We start from the raw sequence: 24108 nt of genomic DNA, 5'->3' as shown, positions 1-24108 counted from the left end.
ATGGAGAATGCTGTGAAGGATGAAGGAAAAAGCAGGAGAAAGAAAGGAGAGAGAAGTAGGAGAGAAAGGGAGAGGGCAGGAAGGAGGGCCAAGCAAGACTAGCCTTGGGCTGCAGATCAGTCTATGAAGATGCCTGCCACACCTACGGACATCTTTGAACAAAAATTGCCCAGCAGGAGACTACAAGGCTTGGGGATGAGCTGGGAGTAGCTGGCGGGAAAAGTGGCCTCACTCGATGTGGGGGCTCATGAGGGAACAGCTGGCTCCATCAGTCAACCCAGGCTTCCTAAAGCAAGAAATCTGAGGGGTGTGTTTCCATGGCCATCACAGAAAATCTCCTTCAGGCCCCACCATTATGTCCAAGGATGGTTTAATCTTAGAGGCCGACAGATGGAAATGGCTCCCACAGAATGGTAACAATGCAACACCAGGACTTGGTTTTTACTGCTGTGATAGATGTCATTAAATTCTGAGAAAGGCTCCCACTACCCATAAAAGAGTAAAGAAACATGTAACACTATATTAGCAATAAATATTAGCCTCCATCATTATAAGTATCTTTAAATCTTACAAGAGATACATCCTTTTTATCTTTAGAAACGTTGTATCCTTTCCTCCCAACTCTTAGCACTTTTATCAAGTAAGGGCCTGAGATACATGTGATAGTAGCTGAGTGAGGGGCAGCAAAGTGGAAAAATCTAGCATGGGAACACTGTGCCCTTGGAACATCTCAGCAGCTAGGGTCAGTAGGAGTACACTGGGCACTCTCAGGCAACCAGGGCATTGAGGAAGGAAAAACCAAGGATATAAAAGCATCAGAAGTACAAATGGCCACTAGATACATGAAAAAATGTTCAGCATTATTGGCTATTAGAGAATTGCAAATCAAAATAGCACTGAGAAGGATTACCATCAAGAACTCAAAAAACAAATACTGGAGAGATTTTAGGTGAAAAAAAGAACCCTTTTGCTTTATAGATAGGAATGTGAAGTACTACAACCACTATGGAAATCAATATGGAGATTCCTCAAAAAACAAAGAGTAGGGCTGGGGATTTAGCTCAGTGGTGCCACACCTGCCTCATAAGCTCAAGGTCCTGAGTTCAGTTCCCAGTACCAGAAAAAAAAATAGTTGAATTTGAGGAAGCTGTACCTCTTCTATATATCTTCCCCAATGAGTTAAAGGCATCATACTTTAGTGATCCATGCATACCCATGTTTATAGTACAGAACTCACAATAGCTAAATCTTGGAAGTGGCCTATATGCCAACAACAGCTAAATTGATGAAGATAACGTGGTATATATGCACAACTGAATACTATTCAACCATCAAATTTGAGTGATTTGTAAGAAAATGCAGGCACCTTAAGACCAAAAATGCTAAGTGAAATAAATCAGATACATAAAATTAGATATTATATGGCTTCTCTTATATAAGAAACCCAAAGTATAAATAATTTAAAGAGCAAAATAAAAGATGGATAATAGGAAACAGGGAGGCAGACTTTTTGGAGATGGGAAACGGGTCTGGGAATGAAGGGGGAAGATGGGAGAAAGTGCTTTTTCTACTGTAGTTGGCTTTTGAATGAGGATGACAATGGAAGAGATGAAGAATGAAGCTGAGACCACTTCCATGGTTTCTATGCCTCTCTATGCAGTCATGTTTCCTGTGTTTAATGAGTTAGAATGAGTAAATCTGTCTGCAGCTCAGACACTGAGAGCCACTTTCATTAAGGCTGAAAAAGAAAATCCAGGTCTCACACAAGACATCATTATGAAAATTTTAGAGAAAAAAAGTGTAGAAGTTAACTTCACAGAGTCTCTTCTTCGTATGGCAGCTGATGATGTAGAAAAGTATATGATTGAACAACCAGAGCCAGAATTCCAGGACCTAAAAGAAAACGCAAGAGCACTTAAACAAATTCTCAGTAAGATCCCAGATGAGATCAATGACAGAGTGAGGTTTCTGCAGACAATCAAGGATATAGCTAATGCAATAAAAGAACTTCTTGATACAGTGAATAATGTCTTCAAGAAATACCAATACCAGGGCCGGGGATTTAGCTCAGTGGTTTCGCCACCTGCTGTGCAAGCGCAAGAACCCAAGTTCGAATCCCGGTACCAAAAAAAAAAAATACCAATACCAGAACCGCAGGGCACTTGAACACCAAAAGAAAGAATTTGTAAAGTACTCCAAAAGTTTCAGTGATACTCTGAAAACGTATTTTAAAGATGGTAAGGCAATAAATGTGTTTGTAAGTGCCAACCGACTAATTCATCAAACCAACTTGATACTTCAGACCTTCAAAACTGTGGCCTGAAAGTTGTATATGTTAAGAGATGTCCTTCTTAGTGGCAGTATTAAACTGTCTTTATCTGTAAATTTTAAAGTTTGACTATATAAATGATCAGTCCCCCCTGAAGGGATCTAATCCAGGATGTGAATGGGATTATTGCCATTTTATACCACATTTTTGTAAAATGTAGCTTAATCATAATCTCACACTGAAGATTCTGCATCACTTTTGCTATTATCATTCTTTTAAGAATTATAAGCCAAAAGAATTTACTCCTTAATGTGTCATTATGTAACATTCCTTAAAAGAATTGTAAATATTGGTGTTTTTTTCTGACATTTTAACTTGAAAGCGATATGCTGCAAGATAATGTATTTAACAATATTTGGTGGCAAATATTCAATAAATAGTTTACATCTGTTAAAAAAAATCAAAAAAAAAGATCCAATATGTATATATACCAATTTCTCATGATGACTGTATTCATTACTTATCACATACATACACTAATGAAAAAAATAAAATGACATCAGAGACAGCTCCCTCACAGTGCCAAAGGCTTGCTCTGAACTCTGATCAAGAGGTCTTGTCATGGTTTACACTGCAACTCTGCCTCCATAGTCTGCGGATTGCCTAGATTATATTCTGTGTGGGCAGCAGGAAGAGGGATGGGCTGCATGAGAAACACAATGTAGCACTGGCTGAGAAATCTTTGCAGGGATGTTCTGGATCTAGAGAGAGCTAATGCAAGTAACTGCAGTGTCTAGAAAGCAGAGATTTGAGCAAGTCATTTAAGCCTTGTCTACCTTTGTCTCCGGATCCCAGCTCACCTTGTGAGCTGTAAGTGTGTGAAGGAGTTAAATGGCCAGATCCCAGAGCACCCCTCACAGTGTTGCCATGCAGGGAGCACTGTGCATTGGCAGCAGGAGTGAGCATGCGCTAAACTCTCTGCTTCCACCCTCCCTCCCCAGCCTCAGGGCACGCATTCTCTCCTCCTGGTTTCCCATCATTCTGATTCCACCCATCGTCTGCTAAATCTATGTCCTGTCCTTTGTCCACTCCTGCAGCCTGTGCTCTGCTTGACAGAAAGTAGCAAGTTCTGGGACAACCCGGCCCCAGTGTCTGAGCACTGTCTCCAAGCTGCTATGAGACCAAAGAAAGAAACAGCAGAGTTAGGATCAGACACAGTACAATTTACTAGGGCCGTATTGACAGAAGTGTGGTGCTGGGTGGCAGCAAGGCCAGGGGAGTCCTGTGATTTGGGTCAGAAGCAGGGAGTGTGTTCAATGGTCAGGACACAAGTGACTCTTTAAACAAGAATATTGCAAGCTAAGAGCAAAACTTCAGGCACATTCCTGCTACTGTCAGCACCATCATCCAGTCATAAAGTGCCACACCCTCTCTCGTGGCTTGTCTGTTTAGAGGGTGTGGAATATTATGAGGGAAACTGATTGGGGTTACTCAGCAATCACAGCAATTTCGATGCCAGATGGCTATAATCAGGTCAGGCTGAATCCATGACTAAGGCAAAAAGGTGTCTTTGGGAATTTCTGTGAGCTCACTTCCCTGCACCATGGACACCATCACCCTCCACTCCAGGTCTAGCCAGCGGGCCAACTTCAGCAGTCAGAGTGCAGACTGACACTGGGGAGACCCTACGCCTCTGTAAATTGCATCACTGGCTGGAAATTTGCAGTGAACAGGAAGGGCCAATTTTGGCTCACAGCAGTGGTTCTCAAAATATTTTTAGCAACTGAAATCTTTTTCCAAACACAGTCTTCCCCAAACCTCCAATACATACAACAGACAAAAGGTGGACTTGCCGAGGTTAATGTGAGAGGAGTCCAGGGCCTGTCTGTCCAACCTCCTCCTCTTCCAGCCAAGTTAGCTGCCCTGTGCCAGACCAGCTGCAAATCCTACAAGCTGTCACGTAGCCTGAGGCTATCGGGGGCCTGATGCAGGTCACTTCACCCTCTGAGGCTTTCTCTCGGGAGCTTTCAGAGATCATTCAGTTCCAGACAGCACAGACACAGCCAAGCAGGAGAAATGGTGCTGGTGATTCAAGGGGAGCCAGGAGGGCCTGGCAAGGAGGTTTCAGGAAGCAACATCCAGGCTCACCAGGCCTCCCTAGGCAGAGGACTCTGAAGGTCCTCATAAGAACTGGCTTGACCATTGTAACAGTTGGCAGAGGAGGTGGGTTATGGACAAGGAAAACTGGCACCATGCTGAGGCAGCACACCCCTGGCATCCTGGACCCCAGAGAGAGGGACCCAGGGCAGCAGGTAGCAGCCAGCTCCTGACCCAGGGTCTCTGGGAAGGCACAGAGGCATAGCCAGTGCTAGTCAGAGCTGCCTTTTCTGGCAACTCACTCTGGCCACCAGCATTAGGAATGGGTGGGACAGGGCACGGGCAACAGAGGTGTAGGGGCCCCTCACAGTCTTGGAGAATGTGCCAAGGAAAAGCTGCTCATGTCCCTTGTGAACAGGAATGTGCAAATGAAAACTACACCAAGATACAATTCACACCCACCGATTTAGCAACAGTGGAAAAACTCTCAAGACCTTTTTTGGAGAGAATATAGAAAAACAAGTTCTCAGACCATCATGAGGACAAATTAGCAGAAACTGATGGTTAAGCATGTGTCTATTCAGCAATCTTACTTCAAGAGAGGATCCCCATGGAAACTCACACACATGATGAAGAGATGAGTATAAGAATGCTCATTTAAACAGGGTTTACAATGCAAAAATTCTTTTTAAAAAAGGAAATAACCTAAATGTTCACCAACAGGGGAACAGATATGTGAATGGGGATAAATTCATACTGTGGAATCTATTCCAACAGTTAAAGTAAACTGGAGCCATCTGTACTAACAGAACTAAGCAAATTGTAGGCAGAGGTACATTTGGTACCACTTAATGAAAAATATATATTTTCAGATTTACATGTATGTAGCAAAAACATTAAAAATAGATGAGAAAAGATCACCAGCTTTGGAGTCATGGGTACTCCTAGAAAGAGGGGATGGACAGCAGGATCTAAAAAGTCTTAAAGAACATTTTAACCATATCCACAACATTCATATTCTTTTAAAAGTTTGATGCATTTAGTGGCTAATGTTAGCATTTATAAAAGCACGGCATATGTTCTAATATTTTCTGCAGATTTATAGGTTTAAACATTTTTATTTAAAAACTTTAGGGAGCAAAGAGATGATTGTGTAATCCTGGAGAGAATTCCACAGGTGTAATCACAGAGGGAATGAAGAAATGGGCAGGGCATAGGGTAGGATAAAGTGGAGAAGGGTGGCCCACAGTGTCTCAGCTTCCTGCAGGGCAGCAGGAAGTTGATGGTACCATTTAGCAAGACAGACAACCCAGGAAGCACAATAGGTCTAAGGGGAAATCATGCTGTGAGGTTGGAACATGGTGAGCCCAGGGCACCAGAGAAATGTCCAGTAACACTGCTTGTAACCAGGTATAGTGACACATGTCTGTAGTTTTAGCTACTTGGGAGGCTGAAGCAGGAGAAGGATCACTTAAAGCCAGGACTTCTGAGATAGACTGGGCAGAGTAGACCTTTTTTTTAAGTCTTAGTAGAACTCCTGGAGGCCAGATGACCCCTAAGATGTGTGCCCAGGAGAGAGAGAGCCACTTGCCAATGATCATTTAAGATGGGCAAAGGAAAGGGAGTGGAGTAAGAAATGAAAACTCTCCCAAGCACCCATGGCAGGCACAGCAAGAGAATGCAGCACAAAGGGGAGACTTGGAAATATTGGTGCATCAAGGATTTGAAAAATGGCAGAGTAAAGACCAACAGTGAAATATAGCAATTCTAGGACCTGGAATTGAGACATCTGAAAAACAACAACTTGGTAAAGAAAAAAGAAACAGATCTCTGTGAATCAAGAGGAAGCTGACAGAAAAACTAGAAACTACAGAGAAGTTGGAAAAACTGAGCACAACACAGAGAAAAGAATGAGGCAGGCTAGACAGCTAACTCCAGCTCCTGGAGAGGGGAGGCCTGTCTTTACTAATCCAAGGTTAAGTTCAGAGAGGGTCAGCAGCAGGGTTAGAAGTTCCAGGGAAAACAGTGGACCAGACTGGCAGCATTATCATGAAGAAAACCCCACAATTACTATAACTATAAAAACAGCATGGGGTTTTGCTCTGAAAGTAACTCCTTATGCATGGCAGGATAGAGTTGGGGAATAAATCAAGTGCAAAACCTGCCATATTTGAGAGTGTTTAATCAGGAGCTATTTTAGGAAGGAGTTCATTGTTAAGGACTGAGCTACAAAATAAGTACACTTCAGGGCTTCTGAGGTCACCCTACCACAGAGATTGGGTGGGAGATAGTCACAAGGGACAGTGATGGAAAAGGTGCAGGCTAAACATAGACCCCTTGAGAAACTTAAACTTAGGCCAGAAAAAAATAATACAGGAGTCCTGCCCTTCATGATGAGAACCCAGGCTGGTCGAGAGTGGTTTTAGAGGGGGCTGGGTCTGAAAGTGCTGACATTAAATCTAAGGGATTCTCTCTGTCACACACACACACACACACACACACACACACACACACACACACACACACATTTGCTGCCCATGTCCAGCACAAAACTCAGTGTTCTATTTGCTTTTCCATCTGCCAAAGTAATCAAGGTCACACCTCAACTTGAACAGTCTCCAGAGGCTGGGGTGTACAGACAAAGGGGCCTCTGGAGTAGGAAGGGTATCACACAGCCTCATGGGCTGTAAATCTAGGCAGGGAAAGCAGTGACTTGGGGTGCATAGAGGGACATGGAACCCAGTAGTGGCTGGAGTCGATTCAGCCTAAGATCAGACACTGTTGACTGACCATACCTAGTAGAAAAGGCAGGCAGGATTGAGCATTCACACACAAAAATATGAGCATGGAATCAGAATAGCAGTTAGTGGTGACTGTCCTTCCCCCACTTCTGGTGGATTCTAATACTACAGACCCTGGTAAGAAACCACTACTTCAAAAACACAGGGAAAATTTGGACTAATTTCTTGTGTTCTTCATTGGTTTTTCTTCTTTTTCTTTTTACTACTTTTATTTAATTCTATTAATTTTTTTTACTCCTTAATGAGATTCTTTATCTCACTTTTCTATCCTTTTTCTCACCTTCCTTTTCTTTATTTTATTTTTTTAATTTCTTAATTTTTTTGGTACTGGGGATCAAACTCGGGTCCTCATGCTTGTCCAGCAGGCGGCAAAATCACCTAGCTAAATCCCCAGCTCTCCTTTTCTTTATTTTCTTTCATTTTTTTTTTTGCTTAAATTCTTTTATTGGTACATTTTAGGTATACAATACATTTACATTTATCATTGAGTGTTTGTACCTGTACATGATGTATCTTGGTTCTTATTTTTTCCCCACTACCTGTGCGCCCTTCACCCCTCCACCCTTCCCTATTTACATACACTTAATTTCCATTTTTTTTCTTTTCTCATAATTTTTCCTTTCCATTCTTTCCTTTCCCCATCTCCTCCCACCACCCCTACCCCTTTGGACCTTTTTGTATTTCAAAGTACCAATTATTAGTTATTAATTCTTTTAATCCTTATTTACATTCTCAGTTTCTCAAACTAGAGAAACTACTTGGTATATACATGTGTGTCCTATTTATTTCACTTAAGAGTATGGCTTCAATATGCATCCATTTAACTATAAATGACTCTAGTTTCTCTTTCTTTATGGCTGAGTAATACTCCATTTTATTAAAAACACATCTTCTTTATCCAGTTTCCAGTTGATGGGCACTTGGGCTGTTTCCAAGCTTAAGCAATTTATAAACTGTGCTGCTATAAACATGGGCACACATATATCTCTGTGGTACGATTCTTTTAATTCTTTTGGGAAAACACCCAGCAGGGGAATAGCTGGGTCAAATGGAACTTCTAGCCCTAGTTCTTTGAGGTATCTCCATACTGATTTCCACAGTGGTTGCACCAGTCTACACTCCCACCAACAATGGAGAAGGGTTCCTTGCTCTCCACACCCCAGCCAGCATTTGTTATTTGTTGATTTCTTGATAGCAGCCACGCTTTCTGGGGTGAGGTGGAATCTCAGTGTTGTTTTCATCTGCATCTCTCTAATGACCAGTGATATTGAACATTTTTTCATATGTTTATTTTCTGCTTTTACTTCTTTGTCTGAGAAATGTCTGTTCATTTCAGATGTCCATTTTTGAATTGGGTCTTTGAACTTGGGGAGTATGATTTTTTTCAGTTTGTTATATATTCTAGATAGTGGCCCTTTGTCTGAGTTACAGCTGCTAAAAATTTTTTCCCACATTGTACGTTGTCTGTTAGCTCTGTTGGTGGTTTCTCTTGTAGTGCAGAAGCTTTTTAATAAGATGAGATCCCAGTTGTTGATTCTTTCTGCTAGTACCCGTGCTACTGAGGTTTTGTTCATAAAGTCTTTTCCTATGCCAATATCTTCAAGAGTTCTACCTAATTTATCTTCCAGCAAGTTTAGTGTTTCTGTCTTAATATTTAGATCTTTAATCCACTTCAAACTTAGTTCAGTGCATGGTGATAAATATGAGTCTAGATTTAATCTCTGGCAGGTTGAAATCCAGTTTTTCCAACACCATTTATTAAATAGGCTATCTTTCCTCCAATGAGGGTGGTTGGCTCCTTTATCAAAGATGAGGTGGTTCAGTATGTCTGGAGTTGTTTCTGCATCTTCTAATCTTTTCCACAGATACTTGGTTCTGTTACTTTGCCAGTACCATGCTGTTTTTATCACAGTAGCTTTGTAGTATAGTTTCAAGTTGGGGATTTTGATACCCCTAGCCATGTCTCTCTTGCCCAGGATTGCTTTTGCTATCCTAGGTCCCTTCTGGTTCCAAATGAATTTTTAAATTGTTTTCTCTAGTTCTGTGAAGTATATTTTTGGAATTTCAATTGGCATTGCATTAAATCTATAGAGTAGTTTTGGAAGTATGGCCATTTTCACTATATTGGTTCTTCCTACCCAGGAGCAAGGGATGTCTTTCCATTTTCTTATATCCTCCTCGATCTCCTTTTTCAGGGTGCTGTAGTTTTCAGTGTAGAGGTGTTTTGCTTCCTTTGTTAGGTTGATTCCTAGATATTTCATTTTTTTGGATGCTATTGTAAAAGGAATTGTTTCCCAAATTTCTTTCTCAGTGAGTCTGCTATTTGTGTATAAGAAAGCTATTTTTTTTTTGAGTGTTGACCTTATGTCCAGCTACTCTACTGAATCTGTCAATTATGTCTAGAAGTCTTTTGGCTGAGTTTTTTGGGTCTTCTATGTAAAGTATCATATCATCAGCAAATAATGACAGTTTAACTTCTTCCTTTCCTATCTTTATTCCTTTTCTTTCTTTCTCTTTTCTAATTGCTATGGCTAATATTTCCAGAACTATATTGAGCAGGAGTGGTGATAGTGGGCATCCTTGTCTTCTTCCTGATTTTATTGTGGAAGTTTTCAGTTTTTGACCATTTAGTATGATGTTGGCTGTTGGTTTTTCATAAATAGCCTTAATCAGGTAGAAAAAAGATCTTCTATTCCAATTTTCTGTAGTGCTTTTATCATGAATGGGTGTTGGTTTTTGTCAAATGCTTTTACTGCATCTATTGAGATGATCATATGGTTTTGTCCTTGACTCTGTTAATATAGTGTATTACATTTATTGATTTACAAATGTTGAACCATCCTTGCATCCCTGGGATAAATCCGACTTGGTCAGGGTGTATGATCTTCTTGATGACCCTCTGTATTCTGTTTGCAAATATCTTGTTGAGGATTTTTTGCATCTATGTTCATTAGGGAGATTGGCCTGTAGTTCTTTTTTTGGGTTGGGTCTTTCCCTGGTTTTGGAATCAAAGTAATACTTGCTTCCAGGAATGAATTTGGAAGCCTTGCTTCCCTTTCAATTTCCTTGATGAGTTTAAAGAGTAATGATGATAGTTCTTCTTTAAATGTCTTGTAGAATTCATCAGTGAAGCCATCAGGACCTGGGCTTTTCTTTGTTGGTAAATTTTTTATTATATTTTCAATTTCATTCTCTGTAATTAGGGTGTTTAGAATTTCTATATCTTCTTCATTTAACTTTGGCAATTCCTAAGTATCTAGGAATCTGTCCATTTCTTCTGTGTTTTCCATTTTATTAGAGTACAGGTTCTCAAAGTAGGTATTGATGATGCTCTGGATTTCAGCTGGGTCTGTTGTGACTTCACCTTTTTCATTCTTAATTGCATGGATTTGAGCCTTTTCTTTCCTTTTTTGATAAGGTTGGCTAAAGGTTTATCGATTTTGTTTATTCTTTCAAAAAACCAACTCTTTGATTCATTGATTCTTTTGTATCATTCTCTTAGTCTCCATTGCATTGATTTCTGCTCTAATCTTTATAATTGCCTCTCTTGTATGAACTTTGGGTTTGTTATGCTCTTTTTTTTCTAGCAGCTTGAGGTTCTGCATTAGGTTACTTATTTGAGTTCTCTCTTTTTTCCTAATATGGGCATTCACTGCTATGAATTTCCCTTGTAGAACTGCTTTCATTGTGTCCCATAGATTCCTGTATGTTATACTGGCATTATCATTGACTTGTAGAGAGTGTCTAATTTCTTCTTTAATTTCCTCTGTGACCCATTGGTTGCTCAGGAGGGTGTTATTCAATTTCCATGTGTTTGTGGGAGTTTTGCAGTTTCTTATGTTATTGACCTCCAATTTTATTGCACTATGGTCTGATAACATACAGGGGGTAACTTCAATTCTTTTACATTTACTTAGACATGTCCTATGAGCTACCATGTGGTCTATTTTGGAGAATGACCCATGTGCAGCTGAAAAGAATGTGTATTTGTGGGATAGAACACTCTGTAAACATCTATTAAGTTTATTTGTTCAGTAGCTTGGTTCAGTTCTAAAATTTTGTTGTTGATTTTTTGTCCAGATGATCTATTTGTGATAGTGGGGTATTGAGTCCCCCACTACAATTGTATTAGTGCTTATTTGGTTTTTCATGTCCATTAATATTTGTTTTGTATAGTTGGGGGCATTCGTATTTGGTGCATATATATTTATGACTGTCATCTCTTCCTCTTGGATTGTTCCCTTCACAAGGATGTAGTGACTGCCTTTGTCTCCTTTAATTACTTTGGTTTGAAATCTACTTTGTCTGCAAATAAGATTGCTAAGCCTGATTTTTTCTGGGTTTCTGTCACATGGAGAACTGTTTTCCATCCTTTTATTTTCAGTCTACATATTTCTTTTTGAGTTAGGTGTGTTTCTTTTTTAAAAAATTCTTTTATTGGTACATTTTAAGTATAAAATAAGTTGCATTCATCATTGGGATCTTGTTCCATTACATGAGTATCTTGGTTCTTTTTTCTTTACCTCTTCCCCTGCCCTCCCTTCAGCCCCTCCACCCTTCCCTATTTGCAAAGACCTTGCTTCCTTTTTTTTCCTGTTCTCATATTTTTTCTTTTCCCTTTTTCTTTCCTCTAACCCTCCCACTTCCCCTGCACTTTTAGACCTTTTCTTCCTGTTACACAATATCAATTATACATTTTTTAAATTACAATATCAAGATTTAGGAGATATTACCACAGATTTTACAGAATTTAAAAGGATATAGAAAGCATATTTCAAAAATCTGTTTTCAAATAAATTTGACAACTTCTAAGAAGTACCTTGGAAGACAAATTAATGAAGCTAACTCTAGAGGAAATATAAAATTTGAGTAGCACCTATTAAAGAAAGTATATTCCTAGCCTGAAAACCTACCTATATGACAACAGCAGGATCATATACATTTTAACTGATAAATTATATCAAACAATTAAAGCAGAAAAAAGAAAGAACACTTCTCCCTTCATTTTAGGAACTCAACATTGTGCTAATCCTAAAACTGGATAAAGATAATAGAAGAAAAAAGTATGAACATAGATAGAAATTTGTTTAACAAAACAAACTATTAGAAGTCAGATCTGGCAGGATGTAGAAAGTGGTTTTATTATAGGGATGGCAGTGTTGGTTCAGCATTGGAAGATCCACCCCCAAAAGTCATCATTTTAACAGAGGAAAGGAAAAAGCCATATGATCCTGTCACTAGTGGGAGAAAAAGCATTGGACTAAATTTTGCAGCTGTTCATGGTAAAAGCTATCAGGAGACTAGAAGTAGAACAGAACCCTCTCAACAGATTAAAGAAATGCACTCCATACTTCCAGTGAGAACGCCTTATATGAATGGAAAAGATACAATGCTTTCTCCTTAAGGTGGGGAGCAAGGGCAGATATGCTTACTTTTTATCTGTCCATTAAACTTTGAAACCTAGACCCCACCAAAATAGTCCGGCAATAAAATGACACAACTAAGATAAGATTGGCAAGAAAGAAGCAAAATCTTTATATGTAGATGAAATGATCATCTACAGAGAAAATACTAAGAAATCTCTAGGAACCCCTAGAACTTGTATTTGAATTTAACAGGATTAGGAAACACAAGGTATATATAAAAATTCAGGTCTGTGTATACTTGCTAAAAATGAAGAATTGGATATTGAAATTTAAAAGTTATGTAGGAGTACAAAGGACCCAGAAAATTTAAAAAAAAAAGTGTTGGAAGATTTTTAGTACCTAATTTTAAGACTTCTTCTAAAGCTACAGTAATCAAGGCAGTGTTGGTGTAAGGAAAGACATATAGATCATTGGAATAAAACAGAGAATCTAGAAATAGAACCACACATATATGGTCCACTGAGTTTTGAAAGATTATTTAACATTAGCATTTTATAGAATATAAACTCAATTCAAGAGCTGAGGAAAAGATAGTGTTTTCAGCAAATGGCACTAGAACACCTGGTATCCGTATATAAAAAATTAATCTCAACCCTTTTTTTCCATACATGAAAATAACTTGAAGGGATCTATGAACCTAAATGTGAAAGCCTAAAAGTATAAAACTTTAAGAAGAAATTATAAGGGAAAATGTTTATGAATTCAGGGTAGGCAAGAACTACCTAGGATACAAAAGACATGATGTAGAAAAGAAAAAAATTGATAAATGAGATTCCATCAAAATTTAGAACTTTAAATGACATCATTAAAATGAAAAGTAGTCCTTAAACAGACCATATTTACAATACATATAACCTAGGACCAGAATATATAAAGAATTCTTAGAGCTCATTAATAGACAACCCAATTAAAAAGTAGACATAAGAAGATGATAAATAGCCAGTACAGCACAAGGAAATGTGTGCAACTCTAGAATCAGAAAAATACTAATCAGTACAATAACAAGATTGAATTATACACTCATTGGGGAGATGAAATTAAAAGTTTTAAAAGCCTTGTCATGACTTTTTCTTCTTGTTGGATTCTCCCCCTTTGCATTTAATTTCTTGTCATGCCCAGTGGATTCATTCTGATGGCCTTCCTGGGGTTGTGATCCTCATTGTCTTTTCCTAGGATATTGTCTAAAATGTTTTGGAGTGCCAGTTTGGTATTCATGAAGTTCCTGAGGTGCTCTTTGTCATGAAAATATCTTATTTCTCCATCCATTTTGAAAGATAGTTTTGCAGGGTACATCAATCTGGGTTGAAGGCTGTTTTCCTTTAGGGCTTGAAATACATCACTCCAAGCTCTTCTTGCCTTGAGGGTTTGCATTGAGAAGTCTGCTGTGATTCTGATGGGCTTTCCTTTGTATGTGATTTGTTTCTTTTCTCTCACTGCTTGTAGAATTTTGTTCTTCTGTTGGATTTCTGGAATCCTAACTATTATATGCCTATGTGTAGATTTTTTTTTGATCAAAGCTATTTGGAGTCCCATGTGCCTTACTTATCTGTATGTCAAGTTCTTTTCCCCTCCTTGGGAAGTTTTCCGCCATCACTTCTGTGAACAGTTTTTTGATGTCATCTGCACTCTCTCCTGTTTCTTCATTGACTCCAATCAGTTTTATGTTATTCTTCTTTGCATTGTCTAGCAGCTGCTGGATTGATTTCTCATGTTCCTTTACAATTTTAAAGCAATTTTTCTTTTCCTCCTCACTAATTGCAATCTTACCTTCTATATGTGAAATTCTATCCTCACATTGGTTCATTCTGCTGCATAGACTTTCGATGGAGTTTTTAATCTCCTAGAAATCTGTTTGCATCTGTTTTATGGATTCCATTTGTTTCCTATGTTGGGATTCCATCATGTTCCTCAGCTCCTCTATTTTTTTATCTGTGTCCTCTCTAGATTTATTAATCATGTCTTGCACCATGAGCAAAATCTTTGCTGCTGTTATCTGAGTAATTATTTCTGATTTCATTTTTCCCAGATCATCTTTTGTTGCCAGTTCAGAGAGTCCAGGTGGTTGAGTATTGGAGTGTTCCATCTCATTTCCCTTTGGGGTTGCTGTAGGTGATCCAGAAGTCTGTTTTTGAGGCTTGTTTACATGTCTTCTCATTTCCACGGGGGCGGGGCTTCTGGCACCCACACGGCTCACCTTCTCTGCCCTAGGAGCTTGGGATGGTAGCTGGGGAGCTTCCTTCTGGGTGCTGCGACTGGCTCAGCTTCTCTCAGGTGTGTTTCTTGTATACAGCATGTTCCTAGATTTTACTTCTTTATCCATTCTGTCAGTCTATTTTTTTGAATGGTGAATTGGGGCCATTAACATTGAGAGTTATAATTGATAGAAATTGACTCATCCTTGTCCTGATGTTTTACTGTTGCTGGCTCTTTTAGTTCTTATTTTTTCCCCTTTCTCTTTAGTTTCTTACCTTGCCTGGTGGCTTCCCTCTGTTGGGCCTCATGGAGTTGTGACCTTCATTGTCTTTTTCTGGGATATTGCTTCAAATTGTTTGGAGTTCTGGTAGGGTGTTCATGAAATTTCTCAGGTGTTCTTTGTCATGGAAATATCTAATTTCCCCGTTGATTTTGAAAGATAATTTTGCAGGATACAACAGTCTAGGTTGGAAGTCATTTTCTTTTAGGGCTTGAAATACTTCACTCCAGGCTCTCCTTGATTTGAGGGTTTGTGTTGAGAAGTCTGCTGTGATTCTGATGGGCTTTCCTTTGTAGGTGATTTGTTTCTTTTCTCTAACTGCTTGTAAGATTTTGTTCTTTTGTTGGGTTTCTGGGATCTTGACTATTATGTTTAGGTGTAGATTTTTTTTTTATTGTGGCTAGTTGGAATTCTATATGCCTCATTTATCTGTATGTCCAATTCTCCACCTCTGTCTGGGAAGTTTTCTACTATTACTTCTGTGAACAGTTTTTTTTATGTCAATTGTATTTTCTCCTGTTTTTTCATGGACTCCTATCAGTCTTATGTTATTCTTCTTTGCATCATCTATCAGCTACTGGATTGATTTCTCATGGTTCCTTACTATTTTGAAGAGATCTCTGTTTTCATGGTCCTTAACTGCAATCCTGTCTTCTATATCTGATATTCTATCTTCAGATTCCCTTAATGTGCTCTGCATGCTTTCAATGGAGTTTTTAATCTCATGAATATCTGCTTGAAAATGTTTCATGGATTCCATTTCTTTCTTATGTTGGGTGATCATGGTTTGCATTTCTTCCTTATGCTGGGCATTCATGGCTTCCAGCATGTTTCTGGGCTCATCTATATTTTATCTGTTTCTGTTCTAGAGCCTCTAATCATGTCTTTCACTCTGCTCACCATCTCTGTAGTTATCTGAGAAATTATTTCTGTTTTGAATTTTTCTAGATCCTCATTCATCTGGGGTTTTTTACTTCCTGTGCTATCAATTCAGGGTGTCCAGGTGGTTGATTATCAGACTTTCCACCTCAGTTCCCCCATAATTTGCCTTCTGTGCATTGGAAGTCTGAGTTTGTTGTGCCTTTCTTAAATATCTTCTCATTTTTGTTTTTAGTACTGTCCTTGGTTTAGTTCCTGGGTTGATACTTTGAAGTTGCTTATTGTAAGTATCTTTGTTGATGTATTTAGAACCCTTATGTATTGGTTGCTTCTCAGAGGTGTCTTCCAGATATAGCTTGTCTTTAGGTTTTGAGTCTCTAGAGGCTGTCTCATTTTCATTATACCTGGAAGGACAACTGATTAGATCAATCACAACACCTCAGTCCAAGTGATACAATCAGCAACACCATAGCATCAAGTACAGCTTAGAAAATGTCAATTTTTGGTAGTTATTAATTTATCACCTTTAACTGTGTGAATTAAATCAAAATCAAGGACCAAACCAACATATGTTTATAGTGAATAAACTCTTCAATATAGCAACTTTACCCTTCAGGATGGGGAGTTAGAAGGAGTTGGGGAGGGAGGAATAGGTAAGTAGAAGGATAGGAGAAGGTTAGCAGTGAGGCCAAAAGGCACAGGCAAGAGAAGAAAAGAAAAATAAAAAAGAAATACGAATTAGGGCAGAACAGGAACGCAAAGGGAGATGAAGAACAATGTGGGATAGCAAGGGAGTGAGGCAGAGAGAGAGAGAAAGGAAAGAGAAAAAAAGAAAAAAGAGAAAAATAAAAATTTTAAGAGTAGCAAAGAAGAAAAAAATTAAAAATAAGAGCAAAATCATAGTGTTAATTTTGAAAATAACAAATAAAAGATAAAAATGAAGGGCCTCCTTCAGAGTATGTCTCTGCTGTCACAATAGACAATGTGGGCAGCAGTGTGCAGTTATAAGTCAGTGAGTCTCAGTAAGCCAGTCACAGACCCTCGAGATTCAGGCAGATTTCTGGCTGCAAGTCCCAAGTTGAGCTCCTTGTCCTTCTGCAGGGTTGAACTCTTCAAGGTTCTATTGCAGGTTCTAGCTGCCTTTCCCATAAAGATAGTCCAGGTTCTGATGGGAGGTGATGATCCCTCCAACTTACCAAGTATGGTGGTATGGTGTGCCTTTATTGCAGAGATTATCTTCACTTTTCCAGTGGTCTTCAGTTTTCATCAGGGAGCCTGAGAGAGGCCCTCTCTCTGTTGTTCACTTCTGCAGCTCAGGACAATGCCTCTGTAGTGTGGATTCAGGTAGCTGTACAGCCAAGAGGCTGGGTGGGGGGAGGCTGTTGTTTCAGGCACCCGCGTAGCCAAGCTGGAGGCTGGTGGGCAAGCCCATGTGTCCTCACTGGCTCTGTCTCCTTGTCTAAAGTCGACAGAGTGAGCCAGACTGAGCAGGGCACACTCAGCCCAAGCCTGCTCTGCCTGTGTGCACAGCCAAGCTGGAGGCTGGTGGGCAAGCATGGGGGTCCTCATCAGCTCTGTCTCAGGCTCTGTCTCCCGGTCGAAAGTGGGCAGGTAGTTTATCATTCTTCATGGCAGATTAGTACTCCATTATATACAAATACTACATTTTCTTCATCCATTTATCTGCTGATAGGCATATGGACTGTTTCCAAGATTTAGCTATTATAAACTGTGCTGTTATAAACATGAGTAACCATATTGTCTACACCTATATCTTCCAGAGTTTTACCCATTCTATCTTCCAGCATATTTAGTGTTTCTGTTTTAAAGTTTAGATCTTTGATCCATTTTGATTTTAGTTTAGTGTATGGTGGGAGATATGGATCTAGGTTCAATTTTTTGCATGTGAAAAGCCAGTTTTCCCAGCACCATATATTAAAGTGACTATCTTTCTTCCAGTGAAGGTCTTTGGGCCCTTGGTCAAAGATAAGGTAGCTAAGTGTCCTTGGAGTTGTTCTGCATCTTCTATTCTGTTCCAGTAATCTTTATGTCTGTTTTTTTGCCATTACCATACTGTTCTTATCATGATAGCTTTGTAGAATTTCAAATTGGGGATTATGATGTCCCATGCCTTATCCTTGTTGCCCAGAATTACTTTTGCTATTGTAGGTCTCTTCTGGTTCCATATGAACTTTAGGATTGTTTTCTGTAGTTCTGTGAGTTGTGCTGTTGGTATTTTTATTCAGAATTCATTGAATCTGTATAACAGTTTTGGAAGTATGGCCATTTTCACTGTATTGGCTCTACCTATCAAAGAACAGGGGATATCTTTCCACTTTCTTATATCTTCTTTGATCTCCCTTTTTACAGTACTGTAGTTTTCAATGTATAGGTCTCTCACTTCCTTTGTTAGATTAATTGCCAACTATTTCATTTTTCTTAATGCTATTGTGAAAGGTGTTATTTCTCTAATTTCTCTCACAATGAGTTTGTTATTTGTGTACAGGGATGTTATTGACTTTTGAGTATTGACTTTGTACTCTGCTACATTACTGAAACTGGTTACTAATTCTAGGAGTCTTTTGGTGGAGTTCTTGGGGTCTCCTACATAGAGTATCATATCATCCACAAATAATGGTAATTTAACTTCTTCCTTTCCAATCCATGTTCCTTTCATTTCTTGCTCTTGTCTAATTGCTCTGGATAATGTTTCCAGAACTATATTGAACAGGAGTGCTGATAGTGGGCATTCTTGTCTTGTCTCTGATTTTAGAGTGAAAGTTTTCAGGTTTTGACTATTTAGTATGACGTTGACTATTGGTTTGTCAGATTGAGATATATTTTATCAGATTGAGATGAAGACCTTCTATTCCAATTTCCTGTAGGATTTTTATCATGAATGTGTGTTGGAATTTTTCAAATGCTTTTTCTGCATCTCTTGAGGTGATCATATGGTTTTGTTCTTGGTTCTGTTAATGTGGTGTATTATATTTATTGATTCCCATATATTGAACCATCCCTGCATCTCTGAGACAAATGCTATTTGGTCATGGTGTATAACCTTTTTGATGATTTGTTGTATTCTGTTTGCCAGTATCTTATTGAGAATTTTTGTATTTATATTCATTAAGGAGATTAGCCTGAAGTTCTCTCTCTCTCTCTCTCTCTCTCTCTCTCTCTCTCTCTCTCTCTCTCTCTCTCTCTCCTCTCTCTGTTAGATCTTTCTTCGGTTTTGGTATCAGGGTAATGCTTGCTTCTAGGAATGACTTTGGGAGTATTGCTTCCCTTTCAATTTCATTAAAGAGTTTGAAGAATAGTGGCATTAGATCTTCTCTAAAGATCTTGTAAAAATTCAGCAGTGAATCCATCAGGACTTGGTCTTTTCTATGTTGGTAGTTATTTTTATTCCTTCTTCAATTTCATTGTCTGGCACTGGGTTATTTAGAAATTTTATATTTTCTTGATCAAGTTTTGGTAACTCATGTGTATCTAGAAGTCTGTCCATTTCTTCTGAGTTTTTCATCTTATTGGAGTACAGATTCTCAAAACAGGTATCCATGATCTTCTGTATTTCTGCAGGGTCCATTGTAGTTTTCCCCTTTTTATTCCTAATTGCATGGATTTGGGTCTTTTCTTTCTTTATTTGATAAGGTTTACTAAGGGTTTGTTTATTTTATTTAATTTTTCAAAGAACCAGCTCTTCAATTCTTTGATTCTTTGTATTGTTTCCTTACCCTCAACTGCATTAATTTCTGCTCTGGTCTTTATAATTTCTTCCTTTATATGCACTTTGGGTTTAACTTGCTCTTCTTTTTTTAGAAAGTTGAGGTTCAACCTTAGGTTAATTATTTGGGCTAGCTCCATTTTTCTGGTGTGGGAATTCACAACTATAAATTTCCCTCATAGGACTGCTTTCATTTTGTTTCATAAGTTCCAGTATGTCATACTGGTGTTATTGCTTAATTGTAAAGACTGTCTAATTTCTTCTTTAATCTAATCTGTGACCCATTCACTGTTCATGAGAGTGTTATTTAATTTTCATGTGTTTATGTGGTTTCTTTTGCCATTGATTTCCAATTTCATTGCACTATGATCTGATAATATGCATGGGATAATTTCAATTTCTTTGCATTTACTTAAGTATGTTCTATGAGGTATTATGTGTTCTATTTTGGAGAAAGTCCCATGTACTGCTGAGAAGAATGTGTAGTCTGTTGTTGTTGGATGGAACACTCTGTGGACATCTACAAAATCTATTTTTTTCAAAAGTTTGGTTCAACTCTGATATTTCATAGTTAAATTTTGTCTGGTCAATCTATTTGTGACAGTGGGGTATTGAGGTTCCCCATTACAATTGTACTAGTGCTTATCTGATTTTTCATACACATTAGCATTTGGTTTTACAGTTGGTTATACCAGTATTTGGTGCATGTATATTTATGATTGTTAGCTCTTCCTCTTGGATTGTTCCCTTAACAAGTATATAGAGACCATCTTTGTCTCTTCTGATCAGTCTTGGCTTGAAATTCACTTTTTCTGTAAATAGAATAGCTACACCTGCTCTGGATTCCTGTTACATGGAATATTGTTTTCCATTCTTTGAGTTTCAGTTCATGAACTTCTTTTTAAGTTAAATGTGTTTCTTGTATGCAGCATATTCTTGGATCTTATTTCTTGATCCATTCTGCTAATCTGTTTCTTTTGATTAGTGAATTCAAACTATTCTCACTAATTATTATAACTGATATGTATTGACTTATCCTTGTCATATTATTTTCCTATTGTTGGTTCCCTTTCTTTCCTTTCTGTTTAATTTCTTGCCTTGCCTAGTGGATTCATTCTATTGGGATTCTTGGAATTATTGTCTTCATTGTCTTTTTCTAGAATATCCTTCAGAACCTTTTGGAGTGCTGGTTTGTTGTTCATGAATTTCTTCAGGTGTTCTTTATAAGGGAAGTATCCTATTTCTCCATCAATTTTGAAAGATAATTGTGTGGGGTACATCAATCTTGATTGGAGGTTGTTTTCTTTTAGGAATTGAAATACTTCAAGCTCTCCTTCACTTAAAGGTTTGAGTTGAGAAGTCTGTTTCTGATGGGTTTTCCTTCATAGGTGATTTGTTTCTTTTTTCAAACAGCTTTTAATATTCTGTTCTTGTGTTGAACTTCTGGAATAATGACTATTATATGCTTTGGTGTGGTCTTTTCTGATCATGACTATTTGAAGTTCTATATGCCTCTTATCTGTATGTCAAATTATTTTTCCATGCTTGGGAAGATTCTGCTATTACTCTGTGAACAATTTTTGTGCTATCTTCTGCTCCTTCATTGATTCCAATTAAATTTTTTTTTTGGTTCCGGGGATCACACTTGGGACCTTGTGCTTGCAAGGCAGGTGCCAGAAGCACTGAGCTAAATCCCCGGCCCCAATTAATTTTATATTAGACTTCTTTGCATCATCTAGCAGCTGTTGGATTGATTTTTCATAGTGTCTTATTATTTTTAAGAGGCCTTTCATTTGATGATCACCAACCACAACCCTGTCTTCTAGATCTGATATTCTATCTTCACATTTGTTGACTCTGCTGCATATACTTTCAGTAGAATTTTTAATCTCCTGGATTTACATTTGAGTCTGTTTACAGAATACAGTTCTTTTCTATGTTGGGTAGTTATGGTTTCCATGTCTTTCCTAAATTCCACTATTTTTTTTATCTGTATGTAGTCTAGATTCACTAATCATTTCCTTCATTATGATCTTCATCTCTTTATCTCTGTTTTATTTTTATAAAGAGATTTATTGTTCTGTTTTGTTACTTCTGCTGCTACCATTTCATAAAGTTCAGCTATGTTAATTTTGATTTTTTCCACTTCAATGCCGCCTTGATTTGCCTTGGGTGGGTTGGGGGTCATGGGTTGTGTCTTGCTTTCATGTTTTCTCATTTTCTATTTTGTTGTTGTTTGTTTTCTGCATTGAGGCTTGTAAATGGCTTATGGTAGGTAGCTTTATTACCAATATCAAGACCTCCTTAGGAATTGACTACTTTTCAGAGATGTTTTCTAGGCATAGCTGTCTTTTTGCTTTTGAGTCTGTCCTTGTATCCTGCCTCTTCCATTCATTAGGGATGAGAGGTTGCTGTCTGTTTGACCTACCACCCAGTTCTTTGGTACTGGACTATAGTATTATTTATGACCCTCAGACAACCTAGGTATTGGGACATAAGGAAGATCAGTTGATCACAACAACAATGTCACCTTGGCTAAAGCAGTAAAATCAGCAATGACAATAGCATCAAGCACAGACTGGAAAATGACAAACTGTGACAACTATTAATTTGTCACCTTTAACCATAGATAAAAGATTTATAGCTATCTAACAAAATCTAAGACAAATGAAAAATTACATATGGTAAATATCCACACAACAGAGCAATTTTATCCTAAGGAGAGAAAATTTTAAAGGGATAATAGAAAAATAGAGAAATAAAAGAAGAGAAAGAGATTAGAAACAAAGATGAAAAACAAAGGAAGATTATCCAAGCCTCAGGAAACTGAGGAAGAAGACAGGAAAGAAAGAAGGGAGAAACAAAAACAAAGCAAAACTAAAAACAATGTTCACACTCATGAAAAAAACAAAACCAAATAACAGCAACAACAACAACAACAACAACAAAGCCCACACTCAATGAAAAAGAAAAAGAAATTTCTCTGTGATTTCAACCCTGTGGTTATCTTCTGGGGTTTATAGTTTTGTAGTTTTGTTGAAGTGTCCAATTCAGGGTGTTACTCAACTCTCACTTGTAGACTAAGAAGGCAGTCAGTCCAGATCCATGCTGGATAATCCAAGCAAGCCTGTAGTAGGATGAGGGCAGGGTGCTGGTTCTGGTGCTTTTGCATACACAGAAGTTCAGGCTGATCCTGGCCTCTGGTCATGAGGTGTCTCTTGCTGACCTGACCACAGGTCCCTGACCCTAGATGTCTCTTGTGGTTGTTCCTCACCCAGTCACTGTGGGGTTTTAACACTGGGAGCCCTTCTCTTCTCTGAAAACTATAGCACTTTGAAAAAAGATATTGAAGGGGATATCTGAAAATGGAAAGACATCCCTTGCTCCTGGGTAGGAAGGACCAACATAGTGAAAATGGCTATACTTCCAAAATTGCTATATAGATTCATTGAAATCCCAGCGGCATACTTCATGGACCTCGAGAAAACAATCCAAAAATTCATTTGAAACAAGAAAAGACTCAGAATAGCAAAAGCAATTCTAGGTAACAGAGACATGGCAGAGGGTATTACAACTCCCAACTTGAAACTATACTACAAAGCTACTGTGATAAAAACAGCATGGTACTGGCAAAGAAACAGACCTGAAGACCAGTGGAACAGATTAGAAGATGCAGAAACAACTCCAGACACACTCAGCCACCTCATCTTTGACAAAGGAGCCAAACACCCTCACTGGAGGAAAGATAGTCTCTTTAATAAATGGTGCTGAAGCAATTGGGTTTCAACTTGCCAAAGACTAAAACTAGACCTATATCTCTCACCATGCACTAAACTAAAATCAAAATGGATTAAAGATCTAAATATTCAAATAGAAACTCTGAACCAGTTGGAACAGAGGTTAGGTAGAACCCTTGAAGACATCGGTGTAGGAAAAGATTTTATGAACAAAACCTCAGTTGCCCATGAACTAGCACAAACAATCAACAAGTGGGATCTCTTCTTATTAAAAGGCTTCCGCACAGCAAGAGAAACCACCAACAGTGTGAAGAGACAACCCACAATGTGGGAAAAAATCTTCACCTGCTTTTCCTCAAAGGTCTACTATCTCGAATCTATAAAGAACTTAAAAAGATCAGACCTCCCAAATTTAAAGACCCAATCCAAAAATGGGCATCTGAAATGAACAGACATTTCTCACACAAAGAAGTAGACATGGCAAATAAACATATGAAAAAATGTTCAACATCACAGGTCATTCAAGAGATGCAAATGAAAACAACACTGAGATTCCACCTCACTCCAGAAAGAATGGCTGCTATCATGAAATTAACCAACAATAAATGCTGGTAGGGCTGTGGGGAAAGAGGAACCCTGCTCCACTGTTGGTGGGAGTGTAGACTGGTGCAACCACTGTGGAAATGAGTATGGAGATAACTC

At 38.3% G+C, this 24108-nt stretch overlaps 1 pseudogene; it reads left to right on the top strand.

Moving 5' to 3' along the window:
- The first annotated feature begins 1542 nt into the window (after nt 1–1542).
- Nucleotides 1543–2352, top strand: LOC101698032 (programmed cell death protein 10-like; annotated as a pseudogene).
- Nucleotides 2353–24108: the final 21756 nt, after the last annotated feature.

Source organism: Heterocephalus glaber, unplaced genomic scaffold (assembly GCF_053883595.1).
Source record: "Heterocephalus glaber isolate CG9 unplaced genomic scaffold, H.glaber_assembly_v1.0 deba00001593, whole genome shotgun sequence".
Taxonomy (NCBI): domain Eukaryota; kingdom Metazoa; phylum Chordata; class Mammalia; order Rodentia; family Bathyergidae; genus Heterocephalus; species Heterocephalus glaber.
Note: the sequence above shows the minus strand (reverse complement) of the source record. Positions and strands in the feature narration are given on the sequence as shown.